The following is a 14,053-nucleotide window of genomic DNA, read 5'->3' as shown; positions in this document are numbered from 1 at the left end:
CTATCTGTTTCTCTGTCTGTTACTGCCTATTTGTTACTTTCTGTCTGTCTGTATTGTTCTGTCTTTCCACAACCATTAATCTGAATCTCTCTCTTTATATGAATATCTGCCCTTTACTATCTCTTTCTACCTCGAGCTATCATTTTCGCTCTTTCCCTCTATCATTTTCTACTTACCTTTCTCGATTTTCTTCTATGTGCATGTATGTGTACAAGGTCTTCCCTAACGTTCTTGTTTTTTCTCCTTTCTATCAGTATCTATCCATCTTGTTCTGTCCAACTCTATATCTATTTGAAGCATTTGCATTCTCTTTCAGTGTCTAGCACAGTCTTCTCTTTCTATTTCTCTCTATCTCTTACTATTTGTTACTTGCTGTCTGTATCGTTCTATGTCTTTCCACCACTATCTATCTGAGTCTATCTCTTTCTCTGCCCTTTCCTATCTCTTTCTATCTCTAGCTATCATTTTCTATCTATATCAATCTCTATTGTTTTTAAACAGATTTCTATATCTTCATCTATATGTATCTGTAGAAAAGGCTACACAGAGAAACTGTGCATAACTATCTTCATCTATATGTATCTGTAGAAAAGGCTGCACAGTGAAGAAAGAGAACGCAAATGATACAAAAAGATATCAGTTAGACAGAGATGATAGATAGATAGATAGATAGATAGATAGATAGATAGATAGATAGATAGATAGATAGATAGATAGATAGATAGATAGATAGATAGATAGATAGATAGATAGATAGATAGATAGATAGATAGATAGATAGATAGATAGATGATAGATAGATGATAGATAGATGATAGATAGATAGATAGATAGATAGATAGATAGATAGATAGATAGATAGATAGATAGATAGATAGATAGATAGATAGATAGATAGATAGATAGATAGATAGATAGATAGATAGATAGATAGATAGATAGATAGATAGATAGATAGAATGACAGAAACCCATAGATGAAAAAAGAGAAGTATACAGAAAACAGTGGTGATAAGCATAGAAAGAGAGAAAATGATAGGTGGAGATAGAAAGAGATAGCAAAGCAGATAGAAAGAGAGAGATTCAGATAGGTAATTGTAGAAAGACTCAGAAAGAAACAGAGATAGAAAGTAACAAATAAAGAGACAGAGAGACAAACAGAAAGAAAAGGCTGAGCTAGGTCTAGAAACATATAGAATGCAAACGCTGCATAGGTTCAGACAGAACAAGATTGAAATAACTAAATAAACAGCTTAGAAAAACCTAATCAAATAGAAAAAGATTGATGAAGATAGACACAGAAAGTGATAGAAATATATAAAGAGAAAATGAAAGCTAGTGATAGAAAGAGACAGAAATAGAGATAGAAAGAGGAAAGTGCATGTATACATAGAAAGATTCAGAGAGTTAGTGGTAGAAAGAAAGAAATTGATATAGAATGTAACAAATAGCAAGAGACAGAGAGAGAAACAGAAAACGCTACATAGAGATAAACTGAGCTAGAGCTAGAAACAGATAGAATGCAAACAGTACAAATAGTCTAATAGACAAACAGAACGCTAACAGTATCTATCGTGCTCTGTCCAACTCTTTGAGTTCGCATTTTGTTTCTAGCGCTAGTTTAGTGGATCTCTACCTTGCCTTACTGTATATTTGTTATTCTATCTCTGTTTCTTTCTCTTTCCTCCACTGTCTATCTGAATCAATTGCTTTCCATGTATATCTGCCCAACTATCACCACCTTTCATTTTCTCTCCTATATCTGTATCGTTTTCGATATACCTTTATCTCTTTTCATCTATGTGTATGTATATATATCTTTTCCTAATGTTTTTTTCCTCTCCTTTCTATCAGTCTATCCATCTATCTATCTTGTTCTGTCCAGCTCTATATCTATTTGAAGCATTGGCATTTCTAGCTCTAGCTCAGTGGATCTCTATGTAGCCTGTAGCGTTTCTCTGTATCTGTCTCTTACAATCTGTCAATTTGTTACTTTCTATCTCTATCTGTTCCTTTCTACAACAAGATAGAAATAACTAAATAAACAGATTAGATGGATCGAAAGAAGCCGAGAAAAACCCAATCAAATAGAAAGATAGATACACAGATGAAGATAGGGAAAGGTACATAGAAAGCGATAGAGATAGATGGAGAAAATAAAAGCTAGTGATATAGGACAGTGCACGTAGACATAGAAAGAGATAGTGGTAGAGAGACATAGAAAGAAATGGATAGAGATAGAATGTAACAAATAGACTAAGAGACACAGAGAAACAGAAAAAGCTGCATAGAGATACACTGAGCTAGAGCTAGAAACATATAGAATGCGAAAGCTACAAATAGATATAGGTTCAGACAGAACAGGTTGGAAACTAAATAGATAAATAGAAAGAAGCCGAGAAAAACCAAATCAGATAGAAAAAGACATAGATACACAGAAGATAGTTAGAGAAAGGTATAATAGAAAACGATAGGGATGAAAGAGATAAAATGAAATCTAGAGATAGGAAAGGGCAGATATACATAGAAAGAGATTAAGATGATAGTGGTAGAAAGAGAGAGAGAGAGAGAGAGAGAAAGTATGAACAAATAGTCTCGTACTAACACATAGTACACATTCTTATATACCTTTCTCTAACAATCTTCTTCTATGTGTATCTATGTATATCTGTCCTTTTCTATCTATTTGGTTTTTCTCGGCTTCTTTCTATCTACCTGTTTATTTAGTTATTTCAATCTTGTTCTGTCTGAACCTATATCTATTTGTAGCGTTCACATTCTATATGTTTCTAGATCTAGCTGAATACATCTCTATGCAGCTTTTTCTATCTGTTTCTCTCTGTGTTTTCTCTCTGTTTCTCTCTGTGTTTTTTCTATCTGGTTCTCGCTACAGGTTTGTCACATTCTATATATGTTTTTTCCTTCTACCATTATCTATCTGAATCTATCTTTCTCTACCCTTTCCTATCTTTCAATCTCTACCTATCATTTTTTCTCTATATTTATCTGTATCGTTTACTGTACACCTTTCTTTTTCTTCATCTATGTTTATTTTATTTTTGCTAATGTTTTTGTTTTTCTTGTCTTCTGTCTGTCTGTCTGTCTCTCTATCTCTCTAGCTAGCTAGCTAGCTAGCTATCTGTCTTGTTCTATCTGACTCTATATCTATTTTTAGCATTTACATTCTTCATCTAGCACAGTAGATCTCTGTGTAGCCTTTTCTATCTGTTTCTCTGTATCTCTCACTTACTGTTTATTTGTTACATTCTATCGCTCTTTCTTTCTATGTCTTTCTATCTATCTGAATCTCTCGTACAAAAGTCTAGCTGCAGCCGTCATGTAAAATATCAACGTCCTATGATGGGCTGGAATTCCCTCCATTCCCAGGTTTAGTAGCAGGAGTTCTGGGTTCTTATTTACTTGAAATTGTAAAATCTCACTCATTTCTCTTATTATTTCCCCCCAGTACTGCCTAGCTACCTCACACGTCCACCACATATGATAGAGGGAGCCCTCGTGCTTCCTGCATTTCCAGCATTTATTAGAAGTATTCAAATTCCCTAGCGCAATCTTCTTTGGTGTCATGTACCAACGATAAATCATTTTGTAAATGTTCTCTTTAATGCTGGTGCATGTCGTTATCTTCATTGTGGTCTTCCACAAGTATTCCCATGCCTCCATTGTTATTTCTTTGTTGAAGTTTATGGCCCATTTCACCATTTGTACTTTAACTATTTCATCCTCAGTATACCATTTCAACAGTACTTGGTATACCTTGGATATTCTTTTCTTGTCCTCTTTAAGAAGGGTCTGCTCTAGTTCCGAATTCTCTGTTCGTATACCTCCCTTTACAGAGTCCGAGTTATATAAATCTCTAATCTGTCTGTACTGGAACCAATCGTAATAAGGTGATAGTTCCTCCTGAGTCTTTATTCTGAGTTTAGATGCTTCAATTCTAGTTATTTCTTTGTAAGTTAAACATTGTTGCTTATTATCAACAGCTCTCGGGTCTATCACCTCATATGGAACTACCCACAAAGGGGTTCCTTCTTGTAAATAGATTCTGTACTTCTTCCAGATTATATATAAGCTTCTCCGTATATAATGATGCAGGAACATCGAGTTCGCCTTTACTTTATCATGCCATAGGTATGCGTGCCATCCAAATATTTTTTTATATCCCTCAAGAGCTAGTAGTTTCTTATTCTTTAACGTCATCCACTCTTTCAACCACACTAGGCAAATTGCGTCATGGTAAAGTCTTAGATTGGGCAGTTGCATTCCGCCTCTTTCTTTTGCATCTTGTAAAACTTTCATTTTCACTCGAGGCTTCTTGCCTGCCCATACAAAGTCTGATATTTTCCTCTGCCATTTTTCGAATTGCTTAGAGTCTCTGATGATTGGTATTGTCTGTAGCAAAAACATTACTCTTGGTAACACATTCATCTTCACTGCTGCAATCCTTCCCAACCATGACAAATTCAGTCTGTTCCATTTGATCAGATCTCTCTCTGAGTCCATAATTTTTCATAGTTGTTTTTAAATAAGTCTATGTTCTTTGCAGTCAGTTCAATTCCCAAATATTTCACCTTATTTGTTACTTCACATTCCGTTATTTCCATTAGCGATTGTTGTTTTTGCTTAGTCATGTTTTTGCATAATACCTTTGATTTCTTTTTATTGATATAAAAACCTGCCAGATCCCCAAACTCCTTAATCTTCTCTATCACTTTTGGCATGTTCTCCATTGGGTCTTCTACAATTAGCATTATGTCATCCGCAAATGCTCTGACCTTATAAGAATAATCCTTTATTTTTATTCCACGGATTTCTTCATCTTGTCGTATTTGTATCATCAGGATCTCCAATACCAAAATGAACAACAGCGGAGACAGCGGGCAACCTTGTCTTGTTCCTTTACTTATAGCTAATTTCTTAGTCACTTCATCATTCACCACAATTGCTGCATTCTGGTCTCTGTAAATTTCCTTAATTGCTCTAATGAATCTTTCTCCCATTTGTAGCTTTTCCATAGTGGCAAACATAAAGTCCCAGTTTAAATTATCAAACGCCTTTTCAGCATCAACAAAGAAGAAACCAACCTCCTTATCACAACGCTTATCATAGTATTCAATAGCATTTATCACTGTCCTCAAGTTGTCTCTGATTTGTCTGTCTGGCAAAAAGCCTGCTTGTTCCTCCTCAATAACTTCCGAAAGCCACCCCTTCAGTCTCTCCGCCAGTATCTTCGCAAAGATTTTATAGTCATTATTAAGTAGCGATATAGGTCTATAATTTTGTCTAAAGTCTTGGCCTTCTTTAGGGATCAGTGATATATTCGCTTCATTCCAGGTACCTGGAATCCGTTGATCCTTTAAAACTCCGTTGATCACCTCTTTTAGGAATGGTGCCAGTTCATTGGCCATTGTCTTGTAAAATTTAGCCGTAAGTCCATCTGGCCCTGGCGCCTTTCCCAGATTTGCAGATTGTATTGCCTTACTTATTTCCTCATCCGTTACTTCATTATTCAGTCTATTTCTCCAAGCTTCCGAAATTACTGGGGGTCTCATTTTCTCCAAATATGTTGCTATTGATTCTTTATTCACCTCTTTCTTATTGTATAACTTAGCGTAAAATTTGTAAAAGGCTCTACTAATGGTAGTCTGTTCCAGATACGTTTTATTGTCCTCACATATTTTGTTTATTATTTTCTTTTCCCTTCTCTTTTTTAGTTGCCATGCCAAATACTTTCCAGGTTTATTTGCTCCTTCAAACACTTTCTGATTCAGTCTTTTAAGGTTCCACTCCAATTCTTTATTATTCATTGCTGTCAGCTGTTCTTGAAGTATTTTAATTTCCTGGTATAATTTCTTTTTCCCTGGTCTCTTTTTTAACTGTATTTCTTTGGCTTTTATTTTCTCCTCAATCTCTTGTCTCTTCTCCTCTTTCTTTTTTCTCACTCTGCCATTTAAGTCCATTAGTATGCCCCTTATTACCGCCTTGTAGGCATCCCAAACTTTGTCAGTTGGTACTTCTTTATTCACGTTATATTGTATGAAGAACTTTGTCTCTCTTCTCAACATCTCCACGTTCTCTCCTTCCTGTAACAGGTCCTCATTTATTCTCCATGCTTTCCTTTTTCTCCTCCTCCCTAATTTCCACATGATTGGATTATGATCTGAGCCTACCATCGGCATTATTTCTACCTCCTTAGTCCATAACGCTAAGTCTTTTGAGGCCCAGATCATATCAATTCTCGATAGTGTATAGTGTCTTGAAGAGTAAAAAGTAAATTGTCTACTTTTAGGATTTTCTCTTCTCCATACATCTTCTAAAGTCTCCTGTTGTATCAGCTCAAAAAAAAGCTTTGGTAACAATCCTCTTTTCTTTTGTACAGTTGATGTCTTTTTATCTAGTTCCAAGTTCGTCACTCCATTGAAGTCTCCAGCAAGAATTATCTGGTCGTATGAAAGATCATCTAATTGCTTCCTCAAATCCTCAAAGAAGCTCTCTTTTGCACCGTTAGGTGCATAAATTCCGACTACCAATACTTTTTTTAAGTTCCATGTACATTCCACTGCTATAAATCTGGCTTCCACGTCTTTTATTACAAATTTTGGCTGTAGCTCCTCTTTTATATACAACACCACTCCTCTTTTTTTCTTATTAGAGGCCGCTACAAATTCATTGCCCAGTTTCCCCATTTTTAAATATTTTGCATCCTGCTTTCGAATATGGGTTTCTTGCAAGCAAACAATATCACATTTTTGTTTTAATAGCCAGTGGAAAATACTTTTTCTCTTGTTTGGTGAGTTTAGTCCATTTACATTCCAAGATAAAACTTTACACTCCATACTTATAATCTTGTTGGTAAGTCCTTTTCATTGTCCCTTATAAATCGCTCCATCTCTCGCTCAGATCTGATACACTTTTTGGCCCCTCCAAACTCAAAGGACACACCTTCTGGTAACTCCCATCTGTACCTGATTTTCATGTCCTTCAAGATCTGAATTAGCACTTTATATTTTTTCCGATCTAATAACACTGACCTGGGTAATTCCTTCAGTATGATAATCATCTTGCCATCAATCTCCAATGGATCTTGAAACTGTTTTGTCACAGTTTTCATTATTGCCCATGGGCAAGCATGCTTTCCATTATTCCCTACTAGCAACAAAGCCCGGTGTGAGTAAAAAAAATACAACGGGCTCGAGAAAGGGGAGGGTGGGCAGGCAGGCATTCTCTCCTCCTCTGTCACTCATTCCCGCTGGTGAAGGAGGAGGGTGGGCATTGTCATCTGCTCCACACCTGATCGGCCTGAAAAGGGGGGGCATTGCCTCCAGTTCTGCACCTGACCATGTCTGGGTGAAGGGGGGCAGGCCTTACTGTCTGCTTAGAGCCTGATCCCAGCTGGGTGAAGGGGGTGCGAGCATTGCCACCGGCTCTGCTTCTGATTCCAGCAGATTGAGGGGGGGGAGGCATAGCTGAATGGTTGGCTCTTGACTCCATCAGTGTGAAGAGAGGGTGGGCATTGCAGCCTGCTCAGTGGCTTATTCCAGTAGGATGAAGAGGTCAGGCATTGCCACCTGCTCTGCTCCTTATCCTAGGTGTGTGAAGGGACGAAGGCATTGCCTCCTGCTCTGAACCTGATCCCAGCCAGGTGAAAGTGCGAGGTGAGCATTGCCACCGGCTCCACTCCTGATCCAAAGTGGGTGATGGTATGGGGCGGTTATTATCACCTGATCTGCTTTTAATACCAACTGGGTTAAGGCGGGGGGATGAGCATTGCCACCTGCTCCCCTCCTAATTCCAACTGGGTCAAGGCACGTTCTCTGCTCCAAATACCAACCTTGTTAAGGCAGGGCCGGCCATTGCCACCTGCTCCACTCTTAATAACAACTCAGTTAAGGTGGGGGTGGGCATTGCAACCTGCTCCACTTCTAATACCAACTGGGTTAAGGTGTGGGGAAACATTGCCACCTGCTCTGCTCCTAATAGCAGCTGGGTTAAGGGGGGGGCATTGCAACATGCTCCACTCTTAATACCAACTGAGTTAAGGTGGGGGTGTGCATTGCCACCTGCTCCACCAGACTTTCCCCTTTCTGGGGGCTGTACCTTCTGGGCTGGTTGCTGGTTGGCCCCACCCTCTGAGGTTGGCCATTGCTTCGATTGACTCGAGGTGGCTGGGCGGAAGCATCCCGTGGCTCCAACTTGGCTGCACGTCCTCAGGTGGCTGGTCCACCCTTGCTACAGCTTATATCCACTCCCTGCCACCTTGTTACAGCTGTTACTACCATGTCCCACACACCCTCCTTTTGAGATCCAAGCCCAGCAGCCCAGCTTGCAATCACTCACTCACTCACCCACCCACCCACCCACCCACCCACCCACTCACTCACTCACTCACTCACTCACTCACTCACTCTCACTCTTATGAATGAAAATAAAGCCGCAAAAGTAATTGAAGCTGCTTAGCCTCCTTTGGAGATCCAAGCCCAGCAGCCCAGCTTGCACTCGCTCGCTCGCTCGCTCGCTCGCTCACTCACTCACTCACTAACTCACATATGAAAATAAAGCAGCAGAATGAACTGAAGCAGGTTAGCCTCCTTTGGAGGGGAGGCAGAGGGGAGTAAAAGGAATCACATGGGCAGGGCCAAAACCCACGTGACCAGTTTTCAGCTGCACCGGAACCCCGTTCCTGTGCGCTCCCCCTCCAAATGAGCCCTGCTCATAGGGAATAATGGAAAGAATATTTGCCCATAGGGAATAATGGAAACTGCGATTGTCCATAGGGACTAAATGCATAGGGATTGCCCACTGGGAATAACTGAAATGATGCTTGCCCATAAGGAATAATGGCGAGTGGGTCAGGGAGTTTCCACCACATCTGGTGGGTGGGACATTTTCCACAAAAGAGATAGGAGTGAGAAGAAAGAAAGAAAGAAAGAAAACAAAAACATTAGAAAAAGATAGATGAATATAGCGAAAAATATATAGATAAAGATAGATATAGAAAGAGACAAAATGATAGCGAGATATAGAAATAGATAGGCAAGGGCAGATATACATAGAAAGAGATAGATAGATATTGGTGGAAAGACATGGAAAGAAACAGATAGAAAGTAAGGAATAGTAAGATACAGATACAGAGAAACAGATAGAAAAGACTACATAGAGATCAAGTATTCTAGAGCTAGAAACAGAATGGAAATGCTTGAAATGTCCTCCTTGAATTCCAGTTGCTGTGGGGAGCCAAGGAAATTTGTAGCCAGACTCATAGGTTAGAGTTTCGTAGGGCCAACTTCGATGAACTCAGAGGTTTGATGAGAGTCATTCCGTGGGGGAGTGTGCTGGAAGGGAAAGGAGCGAGTGAAGGGTGGGCCCTTCTCAAACACGAGCTTTTGCAAGCTCAAGCCCTCACTATCCCAGCAAGACGGAAACATGGTAAGGGCTCCAAGAAACCGATGTGGATGTACAGAGAGCTCCAGAATAAGCTAAGAGAGAAAAAGGACATGTTCAGGAAATGGAGAGAAGGACAGACCTCTAAAGAGGAGTATATGAGGGTTACTAGGCACTGCAGATCAGCCATCAGAGAGGCCAAAGCTCAGTACTGACTCCCGTTATCCGTCATGGAGGGTGTGGGCTTTAGGAGGCCGTTGTGTCGGTTCGCTCTCTAGTTCTCAGTGCCATCACAGAGGATCGTTGGACGGCGAGTCTTGCCCGCCCTCTACCAGGCTACAAAAGCGAGTTTCATGAGGGAACTGAAGGGTGCCCAAGGACGGACTGTCCACTTCACAGCAGACCTCTGGAGCAGACCTCTGGACTGCACCAGATCTCTGGATTGGCTACCAGATTCCAGCTGTTTGATCCAGCCCCAGGATTAACAGCACCAAGAGACCCTATTTCTTAACCAGCCCCGCATCTGGGAGCAGGTACAGGTGCTGGAAGATCTCCTATAAAACTGGGGGCGATCCCTAGGATAGGGGTCACCCATCTTCCCTGGACTACGTTACCAACTCCCAGACAATGGGCACCCTGGAACCGGGAGAAAAAGGAGAGGATGAGAGGAGTGAAATAAGAGGCCTGGGTAAGGAAGGACCCAGAAGAGCACCGCACTAGTGCAGCAGCATGACACCGTCCCTCGTGCAGAGGTTCGAAGGAATCAGGCATGCGAACTAGTAAACAATTGGAGCGCTGAACACTGCCACCAGCCTGCAAATCTGCTCAGGTCTGTCCAATCTGCGAGCGGAAAGAAGGGAAGGCTTGGCTGGGCAGGATTTTCAAAGATCCTGCAAAGGGAGGGACTCGTGAGGAGGCAGCTCTCTGACCTCACCGTTCAAAGCGAGCCAGGTGCCTCCACCACTGCCCTTTGTCCCGGCAACCCCGCCCCTTCTTCTGTCCCCCTGCCAGAAGCAGGGATTGAGTCACGGATGTTCCTCTGAAGACCCTTTCACCCTTCTGCATTTCCCCCCGTCTCTCCGGTGGCCAGGGCGAGAGGAGCCAAGCCTTGCGGCGGCGCCAGCCAGGCGTGTATAGGGGAGAGCGAAGAGCGGACCCACCGATGGGGCTGTATGCACGGCCTCCACCCCTCCGTCCATGCCTTTGGACACGCCGCAGCGTGACAGCCATCATCTCAGCCATTGCTCCAGGATATGCCACCTGAGGCCTCCTCCTGACTCTTACACTGGGCATTGTCAGAGACCCGGAGGGAACAACCTCCTGGAGGCTAGCCTGCCTGGCCATACCACTCCCACCCAGAACACCCTCACGACAGGTCTTCATGCTGGCCATCGACTCATGTCCCCTGCCCCTTCTCTCTGCTCTTCTCATCACGCACCCAGACACCCAGTCATAACATGGGTATACAGACATGACTTAAAAGTGGCATGGATGAATGGGTACAGACATAGCACACATGGAGTGGGAAATTCCCTGGCTGAACAGGCTACACAAAATAAGAGAACCAGAGAAGTATGGACCTGGAAGAGTAGTGCACTTGTTCTGTGGCGTGACGCCATCTCTTGTGCAGAGGCCGCGGGCATGACTCAACCACCGGAGGTGGCATGTCGTGTCATGGAGAAGGAAGGGGGAGAAATTGTGTGCATGGAGGGGAAACTTCCCCCAGCTGGACAGGCGGTACGACATAAGGGGTCTGGGCAAGGAAGGACCTAGAAGAGCACCTCACTGGTGCAGCAAAATGACGCTGTTCCTCATGCACAGGTTTGGAGGAAGCAGGCATGCCAACATGTGAACAAGCAGAGCGGTGAACAAGTTAGTGTTATTATTATCCTCACAACACAGCTGGGGAGCTGTGGCTGAGAGGGGTGGATTAGCTAAGGCCATCTACTGAGTTCACGGCAGTAGTGGGATTCAAACCAGGAGAGTGCTGATTCGCAGCTGAACCACTTAACCACTGTGCTACAGAAGTTGCTGAAGACAACCACAGGGGGGAATGCTCAAACTGTACTTGATGCTTTCCAAAAGCATATGGCTGATCACAGCTGGAAACAGAAAGCTGGTCTGACAGCTTGCAGGTCCTTTGTTCCCTGAATGCTCCGGCACCTTTAAGAGCTTCACAGCACAGCTGCAGCTTCGCCCCTGATTTGAAGATCCACATAGGATGGGAGAGCTTCAGTGTCCAGCAGCTCTTAAAGATATAGGTGCCCTTGCTGAGAATTCTGCTCAAAGGTCCTGGAGTTGGGCTAAATGGGAACTGCCAATGTAGAAAAGGGAGATATAGCGCGCATGGTGGGGGATATTCCATGGCTGAACAGGCTACCCAAAATAAGGGGCCCAGAGAAGGATGGTCCTGGAAGAGTAGCACACTTGCGATGCAGCATGATGCCTTCTCTTGTGCAGAGGAGCGGAGGCCGCGGGCATGAGCCACCCACTGGACGTGGTGTGTCATGTCGTGGACAGGGAAATCGGAGGGGGTTGGACTAGATGATCGGTATGGCCCCTTCCAACTCTATGATTCTATGATTGTATGACATGGAGGCGAAACTTCCCCCAGCTGGACAGGCAGCATGAAATAAGGGGCCTGGGCAAGGAAGGACCCAGAAGAGCACCGCACTAGTGCAGCAAAATGACGCCGTTCCTCGTGCACAGGCTTGGAGGAAGCAGGCATGCCAACATGTGAACAAGCAGAGCGGTGAACAAGTTAGTGTTATTATTATCCTCACAATACAGCTGGGGATCGGTGGCTGAGAGGGTTGGATTAGCCAAGGCCATCTACTGAGTTCATGGCAGTAGAGGGATTCAAACCAGTAGAGTGCTGATTCGCAGCTCAACCACTTAACCACTGTGCTACAGAAGTTGCTGAAGAAACACCGGAAAGGGGGACTCTTCAAACAGTACTTGATGCTTTCCAAAAGCATGTGGCTGACCACAGCTGGGGACAGAAAGCTGGTCTAACAGCTTGTAGGTCCTTTGTTCCCTGAATGCTCCGGCACCTTTAAGAGCTTCACAGCACAGCTTCAGCTGATTTGAAGATCCACATAGGATGGGAGAGCTTCCAATGCCCAGCAGCTCTTAAAGATATAGGGGCCCTTGCTAAGAATTCTGCCCAAAGATCCTGGAGTTGTGCACCGAGACTTTTCCGCAACCCCCGCCAGCCTACAAATCTGCTCAGGGTTGTCCAATCTGTGAGAGGAAAGGAAGGCTTGCCTGGGCAGGATTTTCAAAGATTCTGCAAGGGGAGGGACCCACGAGGAGTCAGCTCTCTGGCCTCACCGTTCTAAGTGAGCCAGGCACCTCCACTACAGACCTTTGTCCTGGCAGCCCCACCCCTTCCTCTGTCCCCCTGCCGGAAGCAGCGACTGAGTGGCAGATGGTTGTTGTGGGTTTTCCGAGCTGTATTGCCGTGGTCTTGGCATTGCAGTTCCTGACGTTTCGCCAGCAGCTGTGGCTGGCATCTTTAGAGGTGTAGCACCAAAAGACAGAGATCTCTCAGTGTGACACTGAGAGATCTCTGTCTTTTGGTGCTGCACCTCTGAAGATGCCAGCCACAGCTGCTGGCGAAACGTCAGGAACTGCAATGCCAAGACCACGGCAATACAGCCCGGAAAACCCACAACAACCATCGTTCTCCGGCCGTGAAAGCCTTCGACAATGAGTGGCAGATGTTCTTTTGAAGACCCTCTCATCCTCCTCCCCTTATTGCTGCTGCCGAGCTAAATGGGAACTGCCAAGGGGGAAAGGGGAGATATAGCACACATGGAGTGGGAAATTCCCTGGCTGAACAGGCTACACAAAATAAGAGAACCAGAGAAGGACAGATCTGGAAGTATAGTGCACTTGCGCTGTGGCTTGACACCATCTCTTGTGCAGAGGACTGAGGCCGCGGGCATGACCCAACCACCGGAGGTGGCATGTCGTGTCATGGAGAGGGAATGGGGACACATTGTGTGTGCGGACGGGAAACTTCCCCCAGCTGTACAGGCGGTACGACATAAGGGGCCTGGGCAAGGAAGGACCAAGAAGAGCACCTCACTGGTGCAGCAAAATGACGCCGTTCCTCGTGCAGAGGTTTGGAGGAAGCAGGCATGCCAACATGTGAACAAGCAGAGCGGTGAATAAGTTAGTGTTATTATTATCCTCCCAATACAGCTGGGGAGCTGTGGCTGAGAGGGGTGGATTGGACAGAGGAATATAAAGATATATAGATACAGATAGATATAGAAAGAGACAAAATGATAGCAAGATACAGAAATAGATAGGCAAGGGCAGATATACATAGAAAGAGAAGAAACAGAAAATAAGAAACAGAAAATAAGAAATAGTAAGATACAGACAGAGTGAAACAGAAAAGGCTACAAAGAGATGCTAGAGCTACAAACAGAATGGAAACGCTTTAAACAGCTATAGAGTTGGAAAGAAGAAGATAGATAGGGACAGAGAGTGGCCATAGGGTATAATGGAAACCATGCTTGCCCTTAGGGAGTAATGGAAAGAATACTTGCCCTTTGGGAATAATGAAAACAGCGATTGTCCCTAGGCAATAATGCAGATTGTGATTGCCCACGGGGAATAATGGAAATCATGCTTGGCCATAG

The sequence above is a fragment of the Eublepharis macularius genome, chromosome 2 (genome assembly GCF_028583425.1).
Source record: "Eublepharis macularius isolate TG4126 chromosome 2, MPM_Emac_v1.0, whole genome shotgun sequence".
Taxonomy (NCBI): domain Eukaryota; kingdom Metazoa; phylum Chordata; class Lepidosauria; order Squamata; family Eublepharidae; genus Eublepharis; species Eublepharis macularius.
Note: the sequence above shows the minus strand (reverse complement) of the source record.